Below are 20,310 nucleotides of genomic sequence, written 5' to 3' on the forward strand. Positions count from 1 at the left end.
AACTGAAAATCCCAAGATTCCATTGCGTATTGTGAAAGGGCCCGTGGGTAAATGCCAATATTCACCATGTGTGGACACAATGTATGCAAGAAAAAAGGATGCCCCTAACATCCATTTATGCAAATGTGTCTGTCTTATCTTCATCCTAACACATTCAGTGTAAAGATCTGAAAGAAGAGCCTAAACCTTACAACTTTTCCCTCCCATAGGCTGCTGTTAACCCCATTTACCAGAAAACTAAAGCTTGAATGCATACAATTGCCTGCTCTTCTGACTTGACCCTATCAGATTTCCATCCACATTAAAATCAGTGGGGGATTTAGTACTTGTTGAATATCCCCAACATACATAGTGATATAACATAAGACATTTTTATTTGAATCCATTATGCATTGAACAATAATAATGTGGGACTTGACAAGTGCTTAGGGGTCACAGCCATTTTCACCTCCACACATATTTGGATCTTCCCTAGCATGCCTCATAAAAGTGGAAGGCATTTTCATCATCCAATTATCCATTCGACAACACATTCTCAGCATGTCACAGTTTTTCCAACTAATTTTGACTTATTTACAGTTATATGAGGGTCAGGGGGTGTCATGGCCAAACTACCACATTTTGCCACTTTTTAGTACCATTGGGATGAGATTTATCTGAGGGAAATGGGACATTGGGGGAATGTATGTGATCCAGGGTGCATGGAATCCATGGGATGCAGTTTCCTCACCTTCTGAGGTGGTAGAAATTTCAACCTTTGTCAAGCAAAAGGAGAAAAAAAAGAGAGAAAAAAAGTCTTACTACAAAAAGGTTAGCTATATCCAACACAGACCATTATCTACCATGAAGAAAGACTGTGTTAGCAGTTTTCACACAATTAGGATACCAACACAATGCAGCATCTCAGTCACACAGACACTAGTGCCTGAGTAGCTGCTTATGCTTGTTATGTAGACTAAAAATACATGGTCACTGTAGTGAGGGAAGGAGTACAACCCTACTTTTTAATAATAAAGCAATGCCTCTTTCACATGGGGTCCCTATACTCCTTCCTGGTTATTAGAACTACAACCATGTGCATCATTTTGTTACGGATGCTGATTCCCATTGAATCAAATAAAATCAAACACAGTTTGATGTATGGTTTACACAGTTGTAATAATAAGGATTGGAAAAAAGGGGCTCAGTAATATGTATGCTGTTTAGAAGGTCATTGCCTCCATTTCATGTTCATTACCCTTTTAAATCACATTCAGTTCATGGAAGAGCCATAGATCAGTACATTGCTTAAGGCTTTGCTCTGTCCAAAAATGAGCTCTTTACTGAGGGATGTTTCATTGGGTTCCTCTGTGTGTGTTCATTCTCTCAGTGGTCTCCAACTCTTCGTGACCTCATTCTATCATTTCTATCCCGCCCTTCTCACCCAAGGAGACTCAGGGCGGCTTACAGACTGGCAATTTATGCCAATACACCATAGTACAATAAAATAAACATTAAAACAGTTAAAACAATTATAATATACAATATACAAAATTTAAAATAGTGCAAAGTGCTTATGCCATTCGTCCACCAGACCTTGTACAAAAACCTTTATTCCAGACCAAGTCGAAGCCAGTAAAGACTTATTCTTTAAACGCTTGTGTGCATAGTTAGGTCTTTCTGAACTCCAGAAGGGATGGAGCCTGCCGAATGTCGCTGGGGAGGGCGTTCCACAGCAGAGGAGCCACCACTGAGAAGGCCCTGTCTCTCGTCCCCACCAGCCGCACTTGTGAGGCAGGTGGGATTGAGAGCAGGGCCTCCCAAGATGTTCTTAAAGTTCTCGTAGGCTCGTAAGGGGAGATACATTTTGACATGTAAGTTGGATCAAAACCGTTTAGGGCTTTGTAGGCCAAAACCAGCACTTTGAATTGAGCTTGGTAGCATATCGGCAGCCAGTGGAGCTGGCTTAACAGGGGAGTAGTATGCTCCCTGTAAGCCGCCCCAGTTATTAACCTGGCTACCGCCCGTTGTACTAGTTGGAGCTTCCAGGCCATCTTCAAAGGCAGCCCCACATAGAGTGCGTTGCAATAATCCAGGCAGGATGTAACCAAAGCATGAACCACTGTGGCCAAGTCAGACTTCCCTCCAGTGAGCAGCCGGGCATTATTTCCTGGAGTATGGACTGGTTGGATCTTCTTGCTGTCCAAGGCACTCAGCCTTCCTAATAATAATAATAATAATAATAATAATAATAATAATAATAATAATAATAATAATAAAACTTTATATAGGTTACTATAGGGAATGCCATTGCTTTAACTATGTGGACCTTCATTGCCAGTGTGATGTCTCTGCTCTTCACTATTTTATCGAGGTTGGCCATTACTCTCCTTCCAAGATTTAAACATCTTCTGATTTCCTGGCTGCAGTCTGCATCTGCAGTGATCTTCGCACCTAGAAAAAAGTCTGTCACTGCATCCATGTTTTCTCCCTCTATTTGCTAGTTATCAATCAGTCTGGTTGCCATAATCTTGGTTTTCTTGATGTTTAACTACAGCTCAGCACTTTTTTCTTTCACTTTGGTGATAAGGCTCCTCAGCTCTTCCACACTTTCGGCCATCAGAGTGGTATCATCTGCATATCTAAGGTGGTTAATGTTTCTTCCAGAAATTTTAATTCCAGCCTTGGATTCATCAAGCCCTGCATGTCGCATGATGTGTTCTGCATACAAGTTGAATAGGTAAGGTGAAAGTATACGGCCCTGCTGTACTCCTTTCCCAGTCTTGAACTAGTCTGTTCTTACTGTGGCTACTTGGTCTTTATATACATTTCTCAGGCAACAGACAAGGTGACTTGGTATCCCCATACCACCAAGCACATGCCACAGTTTATTATGATCCACACAGTTGAAGGCTTTAGAAAAGTCAATAAAGCAGAAATAGATGTTTTTTCTGAAACTCCCCAGCTTCCTCCATTATCCAGCAATATTGACAATTTGGTCTCTGGTTCCTCTGCCTTTTCTAAACCCAGCTTGTACATCTGCAAACTCTTGCTGCATGTATTGCTGGAGTCTCCCTTGCATGATCTTGAGCATTACTTTACTGGCATGTGAAATAAGTGCCACTGTACAAAAGTTTTTTTAGCGTTTCCCTTTTTTTGGTATGGGGATATAAATTGATTTTTTCCAATCTGATGGCCAATCTTGTGTTTTCCATATTTGCTGGCATATGGCATGCATCACCTTGACAGCATCACCTTCCAAGATTTTAAACAGCTCAGCTGGGATCCCGTCGTCTCCTGCTGCCTTGTTGTTAGCAAAGCTTCTTAAGGCCCATTCAACCTCACTCCTCAGGATGTCTAGTTCTAATTCACTCACCACACCATCAAAGCTATCCTCTATATTATTATCCTTCCTATACAGATCTTCTGTATATTCTCGCCACCTTTTCTTGATCTCTTCAGCTTCTGTTAGGTCCTTGCCATCTTTGTTTTTGATAATGCCCATTTTTGCCTGAAATTTACCTCCGATGTTTCTGATTTTCTCTTGTCCTTCCTATTCTAATGTCTTCTTCCACTTCCATGCATTGGGTTCCTACTTACTGGCAAAAATCATGCGTTTAGTAATCCACAGGGCTATAGGAGCTCGTTTTCTCACTTCTAGGATTCCGTTGCATTTTACAATTTTTAGTGACCAGAAGTGAAATATTACCATTCACAATTACCTTGGGATTTTCTCACTGTTTGAAAGGAGAGGGCTGAGGGTGGTGCTTATTAAAAATGGAGAAGAAAATTTGGGAGTCCATGGAGACCCCAAAAACCACACTGGAGTCTTACCACCTCATCATATGGGCAAAATTGCTTGTCCTGCACTGCTTTCACCCTTCTTCAGCCTGCTAGTTCCCATCTCATGACATAGATCTACTTCTGGTGAGGTTCCATGGAGCAGGAGAGGAACCAGTGTACACCACTGCAACACGAAAGACTTCCCATGTTGCATAGGGATCAATGGAGGGGGTGAGATAAGGAGGAAGCCAGGTGATGCAGGGTGTGGGGAGATGGGTTTTCCACCCCCATCTCACCCTCACCGGGCACTTCTGGATTTGCCATAATCCATGGCGAATTGGCAGCTTAATGTGATGAGATCCCTAGAAGTGGCATAAGGTTCAATGATCAGACAATGATCTTGCCTTTTATTGGCATGTTGCATTTTAAAGCGTTAAAAATTGGCTTTCATTCTTCAATTTTGGAAATATACTGAAGGGGTAAAAAGTATTTTTTTAAAAAGAAAACAGTTTTTCAAACCATCTGAGTTGTTTATAATGGTACTCAAATGGAATAACAGCAGTTTAGTAATTTGGAATTTCTATCAAGTTTATTTGGATTCCATTTTCTCCATTTAACTGGAAGAGAAGGAGGGAATAGCACCAATACCTGTCAATCAAAATATGTAAACATCTTTCCTCTTGAATGTCAAGTACATTAACAAACAATAATAGGAACTGAAATATCACTCTGTGAAGGGGGAATAAAACTCTTAAAACACTGCAGTCCAAATAGAAGAACTGAAACATCTATTCAGAGCTGTTCAACCTCAAGGTTTGCAAAGCACTTCAAAAGGAAAAACTCTAAAATTTCTATTGATTGTTTTATAAGTGTCTAGGAAAAAAGCATGTCATTTCAAGCTAGGAAAGGATGACATTGTTCGCCTTCAGCTTTCTTAATCATTATTCTTGCACATTCTTTTTTAGGTAGAAAAACAATATAGACTTTATTCAACTTTTTCTTGTGGAAAGGCAATTGTGACAGATCCAAACTGCCCCCTCTTTCAGGAATATATTTATGGTACACCCAGACATGTAGAGAAAATGCAATTCTCACCCACCCCACTTCATGATTTAGTTGAACAGAACTTAAATAAAATCCCTTTATTTGGGGGGGGGGGTGAACTCAGATGGGTAATTAAAAATTTGTTTACACATTTTTCCATATTTCATATTCCTACCAATTCATTTTGTTTCATAACATTTTGTTCTTTTGTGACTTGCAGACTATCTTCCATGAATATTCCCCTTGCCTAATATTATGCATATCCACAAAAACTCACAACATCACTTGATAGTTCTGGTGATTGTGGTGGTTGTGGCAGACCTTTGCCAGTTCCTCCTTCTCAATCCTTTGCCCCTTTGCTGCCAGTCATCACTGAGTAATTCCCTTCCTGAATCTACTGTGACAATAGTTGTTTTCCATTAAACTTGTGAAGAAAACTGGCCATCCTTAAATTAGGAAAGAACCAGTGGGTCTTCCTTCCAATAATTCCTTCCAATAATACCCTTTTTCATAACCTCCATGGTGTTAGTCACCTTGAGTCTTTATTTCAGGAGAAAGATAAGATAGAAATAAATAAAATAAATGTATTTCTATCTGTACACTGCTGTAATGTGCTACATTGAGCAGAGAAATCCCATTAAAATATGGAGGGAAAATGGGAGTCTTTTCTTAAAAAGTAGTTTCTTGAACAAAGGTGACTTGTAAGGAGTTAGGATTCCTTGTCAAGACCAAGTGGGAGAGCCAAGATGGAGATGAAGAAGATAAGAATTCCCCAGCCAAATTGTGCCAGCTGAGATGGAAGGAGAAGGTGGAAAATGACAGGCAATGGCTCCACAAGCTTGTGGGTTTGTTCCTTTATGGCCCCAATAAGGCCTTAGCTGCATTTAGAGATGTAATATTGTCTGCTTGGCTGATGCATTTGGTTGCTTGTCTTTCGAAATTGCTCCTTTGGAAGCTAGAATTTACCTACATAGAAACATATGTCAGTTGAATAATGTCATAATGGCCAAGATCTCCAATGGCATAAGGGGAGGAAACTAAGATGAATTTGCTAAAAAATGAGACTGGTCTTTGAGTATTTAAAGAAGAATACAAAAATAGATTTTGAAATAGCCAAATGGGGGATTTATTAGAGTAATGATAAGGATAGATTTTTGAAAGATACTAGTTCCATTTGGTGTGGTATCGGAAGTCATGGGTAGGGGTTCACAGATGGGAATGGGGAGGTGGCAGGACAGGGGAAATAATGACTGTATTTTGATTGCTGAATCTGAAGATTGTATGTTGCTGTTGCTGTTTTTTTTCTCATAAATCACAATAAAAATTATACAAAATAATAATAATGTAATCATGGAACTCAGAGGGGTGTTCAATTGCTGAGTCATGTTGCCTTTGTTCTTTTTCTGATACCAGCACACTCTTGATAGATGCAAATCCTTTTGAAAATTAGAAGTGCATTGAGAAAGGGAATTGTACCAACCTGAGATAGTTACATTTCCAGAGTTATTCTGGAATGAAAATACTGCTGCTTGTGGCTTGTGTGGATTAGTCAGAGGTAGGTGTGCATAAGAAGGAATGGATACCTGTGCAGTATCCAACTTTTGAGATACATTATTTTCTGATATGTTCTGCCACTCTTGATGCAGGGCCCTATTTAGATCCAGACTTGATTTAGTCTTCATTGATTTAGATGTGATATGATTTTATCCAGACTACCAACCCTCCCATTAATATGCATTGTTAAAGCAAAATTTTAATTTTCACATATCTGTGTGAAATTTGTAGATATGATTGAGCAGAAAAGGGAGGTTTAAGTTTGCCAAATTCCAGTCAGGAATACAAGCACATGTTTTTAAAGCATGCATGTACAAATGGATCTTGTTATCTCTTGGTGCTTTTCCCCCTGACATCCTCTCGCTAGCATTGTGGAAATGTTCTCAGACCATCCAGTAAAAGAACCACTGAAAAACCAAGATTTAGTATGGGCAAAGGTACTACATTAAAAGAGAACATAGTGAAAAACAACACATCACTGGACAGTAGCACTTGGCAGAGATGGACAGATAAGCTAAGAGGCTGAGCAGAGAATCAGAGAACTAAATAAGATCTCCTTTCCAGGAAGAAATCGACTCCTTACTTGGTGGAACCATTCCAGGGCCCCAAAGAGCATCCCACAGCTCCAGAGTTAATGTACTACTATATTGAATAGCATAGCAAGATGAAAAGGGAATGGTCCAAACTGCAGTATGTCATTGAAAGCCAGTTAAAAGCTTGAACTGATTTTTCATTAATTTATTTTTATGCTATTGATAGGTGGAATGCAAAGAGGGAGAAGAGGAGACTGTCGGGGATGGATACTGGGCATGCAGCAGTGGTTTTCATAGGTGGGCAGAAATGGAACACGGCAGTGTGGCAGGCAGTTTAGGAAGTCTATCCAAGTCACCATTCTAGGATGGAATATTATCTCTATTTTTCTAGGCACAAGGTGGGCATTCCTTATCAAGAATTCAGAAATCCTCAGAAATCCAAAATTATCCACATAGGTAGCTGAGACAATGAGATATATAAAATGAATTATTTTAATAACACAAAACCATCATTCTCATTCCAAAACTATTCAAAACACTCCCTTCTCTTGCAGGTATCTAGTTGTCCTACTCATACAGACTTGAAGGCAAGCTTTACTCACTTGTGAGAAATAAGCCGACAAAATGCATCAGTTTTATCTGGAAAATCATGTGTAATTTGAGTGATAGCTAAATCAATATGGATTTATGTTGTATTCAAATAGGTGAGACCAAAAGAAATACTAATTTTGGATAGTAATGAAACTTTGCATTTGGCTGCCTACACACATGCATGCACACGCAAATGCACATACACACACACTCACACTCACACTCACACACACATTGAATTCCAGTGACTTTAGGCATTTTTACCTTACACATTTGGCATTTATATAGCAGATTACCAGAAGTCTGACTGTGTTAGCTGTGCAAGAGTCATAAAAGTGTTTTCATTTAGCTGAACTGATTTTACAACCTCTAGTCTTGCAAACATTCATATCAGGTTGATATTCAACCTCGCTTTTCCCAATGAGCAAAAGGATGTTCATCAAAATCAAATCTTATTTTAAATTCCATCGAAGTAGCATGGTAAAGATGTCATTATCAGCATATGAGCAATGGTTGAACACAAATCTCTGGGAGAAATGGACAAGGAAAATGTTTCCTGTTCTATAATCAGCCATGAGTTTGTGTAGAGCTGAGCTGAGCAACTCTGACTTCAATTGGGTTGCAATCTCATCAGCCCTCACCAACATAGTCAATAGTGAGGAATGATGGGAATTATATACCAGCACCTGGAAGACCACAGTTTATCAATGCATGGGACAATATGGGATGGTTAAAATTGGGGTGTATCTAACTTAACCATTAACAATGAACAACAAAGGCTAGCCACAAACAATGGGGAGTATCTGTATCTTCTCTTGAGATTCCCAGGGCTACCTGGGGCACATCTATACTTTTGAATGAATGCAGTTTGACACCACTTAACTGCCAGGGTTCAATGCCATGGAATTCTTGGAGTCATAGTTTAACAAGGTCTAAGCTCTCTCTGCCAGAGAGTGCTGGTATCTCACCAAGCTACAAATCCTAGGGTTCCCTGACGTTGAGCCATGATAGTAAAATTATGTGAAATTACATTCAATCTGCACCTCTGGTTGGGCATAGTTGGACTTTTAGGTCAAAATCCAGTGGATTCCTACTAGATCTTACTGCTTCTACCAAAATTGTAACCTCTTCTCCCTCCTACATCTGCCTGTGCTCTGTAAAAACTGAAGGCCATGGATTGCATCAGCAATGTCCCAATTCCACTAGTGTTAGACACTGAAGAGCATCACTAAAACACAGTTTCATTCTGGATACCATTTCCTGCATTTTATGCTTATAGTAATGTTTTTATGTTTCTGAGTGTCTTACAGATTTACTATCTGAAGTCTGACGTGGGAAGATAAGAGAAGAAAAAATTAGTAACCAAAAAATAATACATTCTGTTCAGTTCCACGCACTTACATTTAGCTTCACTGTTGAATGTGGACAGTGTGTGAGTGCTTCAAATGGATACTGTATGGTAATCACAAAAATATGAGTATTATACATAATGTCTGCAGGTGAACTGAAGTTTTAGAAATATCTCAAATGAAAAGGGACAAAAGAATACTTCTTGGAAAAGCTACTAATGCTCATGGTTGCTGTGAGGACTATAAGTAGGCGGCATTAAATATGAATCACAAACAGTTCTGAAAATTCTCTAGCTTACCAAAGAGACTTTGTTGTTAAATTAAACCTGGCATAGTTTCAAATGCACTACACATTTTTTCAAAAAGTATGCTGGTTTTATGGATATTCATCATTCTAATTTGAAAAACCGCTTCAATTTTGTTTGATTCTTTTATTCTGTAATATGTGACTTTGGGCTGGAACATCAGTGTCCTGTCCACACTTAATCAAAACTGAGTAACAACTGAATTTGTGAAAGAACCATATGTGACTCTATATTTTTATAGCATTTTAAAATATAGGCACCCAAAAATCCATTAAAAACAAGTTTAATGCTGAAAATGTTTTTTCCCTTCCCACCCTCTGTTAGCCAAACATATATATACCTTGAAATGTAAAAACCAGATCATCTTCCAAAGACCACTCCAGACTTTCATAACATATAAATATAAATTTCCATCCTTAGAATTTTGAAGTGTGGGAGTAGGTGATTTCAGTCCATCCCTTGTGAGAAGCAGGAATGACATATTTTCTTCTTCATCGGAAAGGATTCTTGTGATACAGCTGATTTTCTTTGTTTTCTTCTGATGCTTTAGGAAAGCAATTTACATCCTGTTTCTCATTGCCGTTTCTCATTTAATATTAACTGTTAGAAGGAAATTTGCACCTGTTCTTTGAAAAGAGGCCAATTTATTTTTATATGTCTGTTTTCAAGTTTATTCATGGTGAATGATGGGTCTTATTATATGCAATTTTCAAAGTGCTTGTCTCAGGCAAATTTAGAGATATAATTAATCACATGGGAGTTCTGCAGCTTAACAATTTTATTTTATTTTGATGAAGTCAACTCCTCCAGATATCACCCAATTTTATGTTTAGAACTGGGAGCTTAATACAAGCAAAACTGCAAATACACCTTGTCAGCGAACTCTTTGTCAGCTCAGTCGGACTGAAGTTTAAAGATGTGAGTTACTGCCATCGAAACAAACTCCACATGAGTAATTTTCTAAAGATAAACTATTTTTAATAGCAAAAGATTCCAGGGCCCCACTCTATGAAAACTGCTTGAAAAAATATGTTTTGAGTACAGCCCCAACAGTCCCCGGGCTAGCTTGGTCAATTCAAGGACTTTAAAAAAAGGGGGGGGAATTATTCTGAGCACTGTGATTCAAAAAGGATAACTTTCCCATACTTAGGAGAAGATTCCTACTGATTTAACCAAAAGAAACACTACATTGGAGAAGATTCCTCCTGGTCTAACTAAAAGATACTGTAGTCCCCTGCCAGTAGACACTAAACATGTAGCCATTGTCAAATCATAGACTCACTGAGTTGGAAGAGACCTTAAGGACTATCCAGTCCAACCCTCCGCCATGTAGAAGTACAGTGCACCTACTTTGGGTTTCAATCATGAGATAAAAGCAAGGTATAAATGTTGTAGTCATCTTCATCAGTGGACCTGAATCACCATGAGATTGGGACCAAAGACAGACTATACTTCTGTTGTAACGTCTATACTTCTGTTTTCATCATGGGCCTATTCACATGGTACAGTAATAGCACTATGATTTCAGTAACTTGTGGTTCTGTCCCATGGAATACTAGGGTTTTTAGTCTAGGCAGGCCATTGAAAATTCTCAGCCAGAGAGGTTCAGTGCCTCTCCAAACAGTCCAAACCATCAATTTCCATGGCATAGAACCAGCTGACCTTAGGATTGCATTCATTGCATTGTTGCTTTCACACTCTAACTATGAAGGAAGCCTATGATGTGCAAATTACACTTGATAAATAATCTTGGAATTCAATGTAAAGAACATTTTGAGATGTGTTTATGAGAACAGAAGGCCATCATTTTCTAACAGTACCAATGGAACTGGAGATGCTACATTGTAGAATAAATGCAGTTTGACACCACTTGACCACTATGGACTTGTAACTGTACAAGGTCTTTAGCTTTCACTGCCGAAGAGTGCCAGGGCTTCACCAAACTACAACTCCCAGGATTCCATAAACCATGGAAATTAAAGTGGTGTCAAACTACACCCATTGCTTTGTTTTCTGCAACAACAACAAAAATATCTGTCTATAGTAAAAGAAAAATTCAAAACAGTGCTAGGGCAACGACCCTATTTCCTGCCTCCCCAACCAGATTTATCTTCCCATCAAAAAGTTTTTTCAACATAGTTCAAGAGCCAGGAGTATGTTGAGCTGAAAGGAGGGGGGGGGGGGACAGAGCAGAAAGAGTTTTCCTTTGCATCTTAATTACAGCTGCCTCTTCCAACCCTGCTCTGAGCCAAATCACATCCAGAGAACAGGAGAGATAAATGTGTGAGCTGTAAGTCTGACGTCTAATATCTGCTACTGAAGATTTGGGATTTGATTTAGTGCCTCTATTGGAGAGTTGGGGGAAAAATAATCCTAAGTCTTTCATCTTCTTTTAATAAATTCCCTTTCAGACATGCAATTTACCTTGTTGGCAGCTCTGCAGTTCAGAACAATAGATATATATTTTTAAATTGCATTATTTTAGGCCTACTGTCTTCTTCCTCTCATACATTTTTAAATATAAATATCCCTTTCAGTAATTTTCAGCTTTATAGAATAAGAAAGGTAAACTTGAGTACAACTTCAGGAAGTACTGGGAAATTAGTTGCCCATTTGTAATCATTACAAACTGCTTCTTAGCATTTTCAACCATATTACAACATCTAATCTCCAGATATCTCTGACACAAATTGAAGCTTCTTTTTGGTTTAGCCATGTGTCGACTGATATATTGCTGTACCACAAAGCACTTGCTACATATTAGCTATCAACAAAGAAAGCAAAAATTGAGAGAGAAAAAACGGTTCAGAAGAATATGACTGTAATTTAATTAGACAGCAAGAATGGGGGAACCTGACAGCAGTTTCAAAAGTTTACAACAGCAGCTATTCAGTTTGTAACACGTTTATTGCTCAGGTATTTGGTGCTTGGTAGGATTTTCTTGTTGTCCCAAAAATCCATTTTGTTCAGTAATGAGCATTATATATCCCTCCAGATGTTGCTGGACTGCAAGTCTCATCACAGCCCTAGACAGCATAGCCAATGGTAAGGAATAGAATATTAGGTGTTGCAGTCCAAAAACATCTGGTGGAGGGCTATCTCATCTTCAACACTGATTTAATGTAATATACTATTTTCCACAGAATACCAAAATCAGAGCAGAACTTTATTTGCAATCTGAAAGTTTATAAAATGGAAGCTTTTGAAAGTGAACAGACTGAACACTGCAGTCTTTATTTTTCGCACAGAGACAATACTGTTTATGAATTCATCTTGAACGGCATTTCACAACTCAATCAGTATGCATTTAAGAAGTGGAAATGACACTATCTACCATTATAGTAAGGAAGATGGACCACAGACTGCATGTAACATCCACCTCCAGTTTCCCCTTTTGCAATCTCCATAGCTCCCCAATGGTCAAACTGTTTTTTGAGGGGGGGGGGGGGGTTAGAAACAGCTACAAATACTCTCAAATCACATGACAGTTTAGTTCACCCACACACAAATCACCTCCACCAGAAAAGCCCCAAAATGGCCCCAAACAGTGATTGGAAATTATACAACTTCACTTCTGAAGCTTCAAAGGGGGGTTGCATGAATAAAAGTTGGCCTCTACTCCCAACCCACCAGGATCAAGATTTGAACTAATGTGGCCATCTTGGTCATTCTTTTCACCAGTTACATCTGGGCTATTGGCTGGGCACTGGGGGCTCATTCAGAAACATGAGAACTGCAGACTAGACTACAACTTCCAGTTTCCTCACTATGGAATATACTGGCTGGGGTGGCTGTAAGCTGCATTCCAGCAGCACAATATTCATTTAGCTGTTGTAGAGAAAACTGCATGTGTTTACTCCAAGGAACCTAGAGCAGAAATAGGTGTCGTGTTTGAAAGTCAGGATGGATGACTGCCAAAGAACAATTACACTGTCATTTTGTAGCATATGGCAAACACCTTGCTGGTTATATGAAAGAAAAGATGCAATTACTACCTTATAGGCAGGTGGAAGAAATCAAAAGACTAATCTGATTAGTTTGGGAACATTTTCACACTTACTTAATATTTGTTAGAAATTAGTGGATGTGATAAAATTGTCATTGTTGTGTGCCTTCAAATTATTTCTGACTTATGGTGATCCTAAGACAACTGCTTTCCTCTGAGGACAAATGAAAATTTGAGTTCTGCCACCTCATCACACAGGGATTATTTTTGCCCCCTACCACACTGGGGCTCCTCTTTGGCAACAGATCTAGATGTACCCCATGAGATGACACAAGTTGAGGCCCCGCCAAATCTGTGAGTGAAGCAGTGAGGAAGTGTTGCATTCCAGCTTCCTCCCCGCCACAGTGAGAAATTGTCTTTTGGGTAGCTCCAATGGTAGATACCTGTGGCTTTCAGGCTCCCCCCCCCCCATCTAACAGCATGGGGGAAATAGCAATGTGCCAACACACCTTGACACATTTTCCAATGTCTGATGGGGGAAGCAACAGGCCATCAATATATTTTGCCCCAGTGCCCACATGTGATAGGGGAAGGAGAGAGGGTGTTCTGTTCAGCTTGTCACAAGGTGCCACGCATACCTTCCATTTCACTGGTACTTGTGGGCGAAATGGGACAATAGGGAGCAGAGGGGCTCATCAGTATGATGAGGTCCCTGGCCCCCAGAGTCATTGTCCAAAGCTCAAACCACTACACTATGCTTGCTCTTCAGGAGAATTCAATAATCACTCATTGGTTGGAGAGTTATGAACAGGAGGTACTTAAGGCGTCCATGTTTTATGCCAGTAGAGATAACTAAGTCTATCAGAAAGCCATAGATTTAGCAAGTAAAGAAGCCAGAAAAGACTAAGTAAAACCTGAAGAAAATTTTGAATAGCAGCTAGAGAATTTGAACAGCATCCGAAGTTGAAAGCTATGGAAAACTGCAAGCAAAAGCTGAAGTCACAGCATTCTCTTACAAATCCCATACTCATGAATGATACAAACAGATAACCAAATCACAGTCTTAACGTACATGAGTCATCTTGTTAAACATTAGTGGAGGCTGTATGAGATTAAAGCAACCTCTGTGCTGCAGAATTAATAGTTTGACACCACTTTAACTGTCATAGCTCACTGCTATGGAATCCTAAGATTTGTAGCTTGATGAGGCACCAGCACTCTGCCACAGTAGGCTAAAGACCTCAGTAAACTGCAACTCCCATTATTCCTTAGCATTGAGTCATGGCAATTAAATTTATGTCAAACTGAATTAATTTTGCAATTTTGCACTCTAAGCCCCATCAAAGTGGTCCTGTATGATTTTTGTTGTTGTGATGATGAGCCTGTTGTGATTATGAGCTGTCCAGATCAGCTGAAATTCATATGTAGAAAGTTAACATCAGCCTTGAAAGAGAGGATTTCTGGGCTATGACAGCATCTTCTTATCTAGACCCCCAGGCAAATCAGGTTGTCTTTTGATCTGCCCACTCCGCTTCTGAGTCTGTTCAGGGACTTCCAAGTTGCCCATTCTTGGTTTGCCCCTGGAGGCAGACCTTCATGGGGGGGCATCCAGTTGGGATTGCCTGGTTTAGCTGCCCAGAGGGATGCTGTTGCTGGTGCTGGAGGAACATTAAAAGGAGTGATGGTTCTCATGAAGCTTTTTCTTGATTTGAGTCTACTGGGAGGAGGCTAATAGTCATGCAGTGGGTGGCTTTCACAATGTTCAACCTTATTTCTCTCACAGTTAGAAGCAACTTCCCATCGCACATCAGGGGGGCAATGTCAGCTAGCTTGTAGAGTTTATCAATAGGTGTAGGTTTAAGGGATCCTGTGATTATTCTGCATGTTTTGTTTAGTGCTATGCCCACCTGCTTCGCATGGGCAGACTTGTGCCAGACAGGATAGCCGTACTCAGTAGTTGAGTAAGCCAAGACCAGGGCTGATGTTCTTATTAATTGTGGGTCTACACCCCATGACTGCCAGTCAGTTTCCGCAGGATGTTGTTGCGTACAGCTACTTTGTGCTTGGTGTTCATGCAGAATTTCCTGTATGTTAGTGTTCAGTCTAAGGTGACACCAAGATACTAAGGATGGAAATAATGTTCGAGCTCTTGGCCTTCCCAAGTAACTTTCAATTTCCTGTTGGCTTCATGGTTACGTAGGTGACAAGCACACACTTGTGTCTTGGCAGAGTTAGGCTTCAGGTGGTTATCTTTGTAGTAGCTGGAGAGATCTTTCAAGGCATTAGTGAGTTGCTTTTCAACTGTTTCAAAATCTTTTGCTTGTGTTGTTAGGCCAAGGTTGTCAGCATATATAAAGTTTTTTGAGTGCTGGTTGTGGCTGAACATTCATGAAGATGTTCAACAAGGTCGGTGAAAGAAAGCTGCCTTGGGGTAAACTATTCTCTATCTATTTTTGCCTCCTCCATCTATTTTTCCTGCCCTCAAACTCCACATAGAAGCTGTGGTTTTCCAGGAGGGTCTGGACCGTTTTTGTAAAGTCAAAGTCCCAGGTAATATGGTAGACTTAATGCAGCATTTTTCTATGTGGCACCGTGTCATAGGCTGCCGTAAGGTCCACAAAAACTGTTCCTGTAATGCTGTCTTTCTCATAACCTTCCTCGATATGCTCAGTCAGATGAAGAATTTGACCTTTACAGTTTTTCCCTGGTCTGAAACCTGCTTGTTGGGCAATAAGCTTGGGTTCGATAACAGGTCCTAATGGATTTAATAGCACCCTCTCATATACTTTATATAGATGACATAAGAAAATAAAGTACATGAATAAAGTACATGAATAAAGTACATGAATAAAGTACACACACAACCAATTAAAGAGATAAGAGCCATTGACAAAAGATACAGTGTTCCCTTGCTACTTTGCGGTTCAATTTTCGATCCCTCGCTATTTCGCAGGTTTTCAATTAATATTAATGTACACATTTATTGCAGCATTTTTGCTGTTTCGCAGGGTTTTGCGGTGTTCAAAGAGTTTTGGAAGGGGGGAAGGGAGAAATAAAGGGAGGGGGAAGGTAGAGAAGGGTTGGAAATTTTTTTTAAAAAAAAGGTTATTTAGCTTCCATTCTTCTTCTCTGCCGGTATACTGTGTATTGTAACTGCTAAAATACCAAGATGACTGCTAAAATACAAAGATGGTGCCGACGAGGTAGGACGCATTCAAAGGAGCTCCAGCAAGTTTCTCAACATTTTTCTTTACCAACATCGCTCGCCCCCAATTTTGCCTTCAACTCCCTGACTGAACCCAATTGCTTCAATCTGGTACGACTGCCTGTTGTAATTTCCCAGGGGGAAGCCGGAGAGGGCTCTGGTAGAAGAAGGTGGGAAGAAGAAAGGTTAGGCTGCGTGGCCACCATTATACATTGCAGCCTTTGGATGTGTGGCTGAAAAACCCGGAAATCCTTAAGAAGACCAAGAACGACTAAGATTAAAAACAACTAAAACTTTCTTTAATTCAAACTATTCCTACCTCGTTGCATCTGGTGAGTCGCTGAAGAAGGAGGAGAATTGAGGATTGGGTCAAGCAGATGTAACATCACGCCGCCACAACTACCATCCCCTCTGTTTTGTTTTGGGGACTGTGAGGGTATGCTCCAGGGGCCCTAAAAAATCTTTTGGGCCCGGATCAACTTTGGAGGGAGAGGTAAAGGAAAGGAAGAGTGAGAAGGGAAGGTTGAGCATTGCCACCATGTTCTCGCGGCCGTTCTCATAGCCATAAGACTCCCTTGCCCCCTTCTCTCCCTGCTGGAGTGTCCATACCTGCTTGCCTCCCCTTCTGGAACTCGCCCAGCCTTTCATTTGCCATGGTCTTGCCGGATAGGAGGGCAGAAAGCTTTTGAGCCTGAGCTTGAAGTGCTACTGTGTGTTCCGTTCTTGCAGGTTCTGTTACCTGTCTGTTACCTACCTGTTGACAGGTTCGCCCAGGTCTCGCCCAGCCTCGAGAAGCGGTCTTAACCTAGCTGACAGCAGGAGACCCCGGTGGCACAGTGGATTAAACCCTTGTGCCAGCAGGACTGCTGACTTGAAAGTTGGGTTGCTGACCTGAAGGTTGCCATTTCAAATCTGACCCGGGGAGAGCATGAATGAGCTCCCTCTATCAGCTCCAACTACATGTGGGGACATGAGAGAAGCCTCCCACAAGGATGGTAAAAACATCAAAACATATGGGCGTCCCCTGGGCAGCGCCCTTGCAGATGACCAATTCTCTCACACCAGAAGTGACTTGCAGTTTTTCAAGTCGCTCTTGACACGGAAAAAAAAAACTGTGGCCACAAGATGACAAACTGAAGAAAGCTCTTAATCCACATTAGTGTTTAGCAGTTTGTGTAATCACCATCCAGGCTTCAAACTGGTTCAAGGATTTCCTACGTAATCATTAGCACAGCAAAACAACTTTCTTCAATATCGGTTAGAAACTGACGTAAGTGGTCAGTATAAATGTGCACTAGGACAGTAGGTACCAAAGCATAAACAGAGTGCAATAATAAAGCTGTGAGAGAAAACATGAAATAAGCAAGGAAAACAGACTATAAGTAAAGGGCAACCCAACTTTTACACTCATGGACTACAGCAACTTGTATGATTCCAGCTGTTCAATCAGATGCTCCAGAGTCCAGAAATCTTTTGGTTCTGGGTCAATGTGTGCCTTTTGTGTGAAACTGCTGGTGGGGGTGGGGTCTTCACAAATGCTGAGTCCAATTATAGCCTTTTCCAAATCAAAAACAGCGTATTGCAGGTGCAAGCAATAAGAAGGCTTGAATCCTTAGGCTAGCAGGGAATCAGAATCTAACAGTGACTCACTGAAAACTGGTTTTCATGACATTTATTGATTTGAAAATGAATTGCATTGCATGCTTTGATTGCTGGATGACGCTTAGAATGACTTGCCTTCTGCAACGGCACTCACAGAGTCAGACCGCAGCCACCCAGATTTCAAATATGTAGCTGTTCCCTAGAAATATTTGACAGTGCCCTGAATCACAGCTGTAGCTTTTTTTAAAAGTCCATCCTATGTAATTTCAGGACAAGGGCAATTTTAATCTCTGCATGCGAGTCTTAAAGACAAAGAATTATCTCCAGTGCATAAAGACTAGGGATGGAGATAAAACCCTGGCATTTTTCTTCTTCAGATTGCCCCAGGGCCTATGAATAGAATGTATCACATGCTATAAAATGGATTTATTTCCAAAGGCTCCTTTTTAGGTTTGGCTGGTGAAATCTTGAAATGTTGCTGTGCTTAGCAGTTATCTAAAATCTAAATCAAAGCGTTATTCATACCATAAAACATTTCTCTCCTCTTTCTTTTGTAGTTCACCACATTTCTATAAGGGCAGCACAATTGCTTTCATATTTACAACTCTGTTCACTAGATTACTAGTCATACTTAGGATTGCATTATGTCGTGGAGTTCTTGTACCATAGTGCTACTCTAGTAAATCATAACCTTATCAATTATCATTGAGGCTTTTTAATACCAGCAGTTTTATAGACCTTTTTAGTGGTTATAATATATTATCATTATGCTTGTTTTCCATCGAAATAACTGTGGGGATATTTGTAATACATCTGAAAGTAACAATTTGACTCCATTCTGATTTTTTTTTTTAAAAAAACAACAACAACAACAACAACCTAGAGAGCTAAACTATTCCAACCCATCAGAAATGCATCTCATAACATAGACGAATTATTGATAGGAAATCGAGGTACACTGCAGATGGTAGAGACCTATTGTAGATGATATACTTGCACTGAAGGAACAAATTTATTATCTTCATAACTACAACGCCATCGCATGGAGGCTGAGAGGTGTCTTCTCCCTGTTACTCAGTGCTGCGAACATGCTGCTGGCACAGAGTCTGCCGGAGCCCATCAGATTATGCAAGGGCTCTGTTAGGCTCCATGCCAGCAGTGTGTTGGCATCACAAAAACATGGAGCCCTGATGAGTCGTGTGTACACTCAACTTTTCATAGAAGAAGCCAGGGACAGCAGGGAAACATCATGCAAAGGGACCCCATGACCAACCATGATAAGGTGATAAAGTGGTATGGTGCCCCATAGTTTCCCCCACTGTTTCCTGGCTTCTCGGCCTCCATGTGATGAGGTTCTTAGGACCCTTCTATACTGCCATATAATTCATTATTTGATTCCAGATTATCTGATTTTAACTGGATTATATGGCAGTGTAAACTCATATAATCCAGTTCAAAGCAGGTCATCTGAGATCACGTGCCAGATTATATGTCAGTGTACAGAGCCAGTCCAACAATGAGGCGAATTAAGTGGTCGCTTCGGGCGCAAAACATACGGGGCGCAGTCGGGACTGCTTTTTCTGTTGATTTGTTGTAAAACATGATATTTTGGTGCTTAATTTGTAAAATCTTAATGTAATTTGATGTTTAACAGGCTTTTCCTTAATCCCTCCTTATTATCCAACATTTTTGCTTATCCAATGCTTTTATTTTTCAGTGATTGGTTTGGGGAGGTGCCAAAATTCTGTTCGCCTACACTTGAAAAATACCTAGGGCTGGCTCTGTCAGTGTATATCCAGCCTTAGACCCAGCTCCATCCTTGAAGACCCAGACTATCTTCATGGTATTAACTGACATTCAACTCTAGCTAATGTTGGTGGAGTAGCCATGGAGGTCATTTGGTCAGCATTGCTCATTCTTTGGCATTCCAGCCACTATGTTGCCAAAGCATTGTTAGATGTTCCACCAACCTATCTACCCTTATGTTCCAACTACTCAGAGCAGCTGGGGACTCGTATTCTTCTTGAGTTGTAATCGCTTGGGCTTGTAAATTGTTGATCCAGTATAGTCATGAGATGTCCCTAGACCAGTGGTTTTCAACCTGTGTATCCCCAGATGTTTGCTTTGGCCTTCAACTCCCAAAAATCCTAATGGCTGATAAACTGGCTGGGTTTTCTGGAAATTGTAGGCCAAAACACTTGGGGACCTACAGGTTGAGAAATACTGTTCTAGCATCTTGCAATTGCAAGCAATAAGGACGTTTGAATCCTCAGGCTAGCAGGGAATCAGAATCTAGCAGTGACTCACTGAAAACTAACTTTCATGACATTTATTGATTTGAAAATGAATTGCATTGCATGCTTTGATATCAACATGACAAGTTAGAGACAAAAATACTGTATACTCTACAAACAAATAA

This window comes from Anolis carolinensis, chromosome 1 (genome assembly GCF_035594765.1).
Source record: "Anolis carolinensis isolate JA03-04 chromosome 1, rAnoCar3.1.pri, whole genome shotgun sequence".
Lineage (NCBI taxonomy): Eukaryota > Metazoa > Chordata > Lepidosauria > Squamata > Dactyloidae > Anolis > Anolis carolinensis.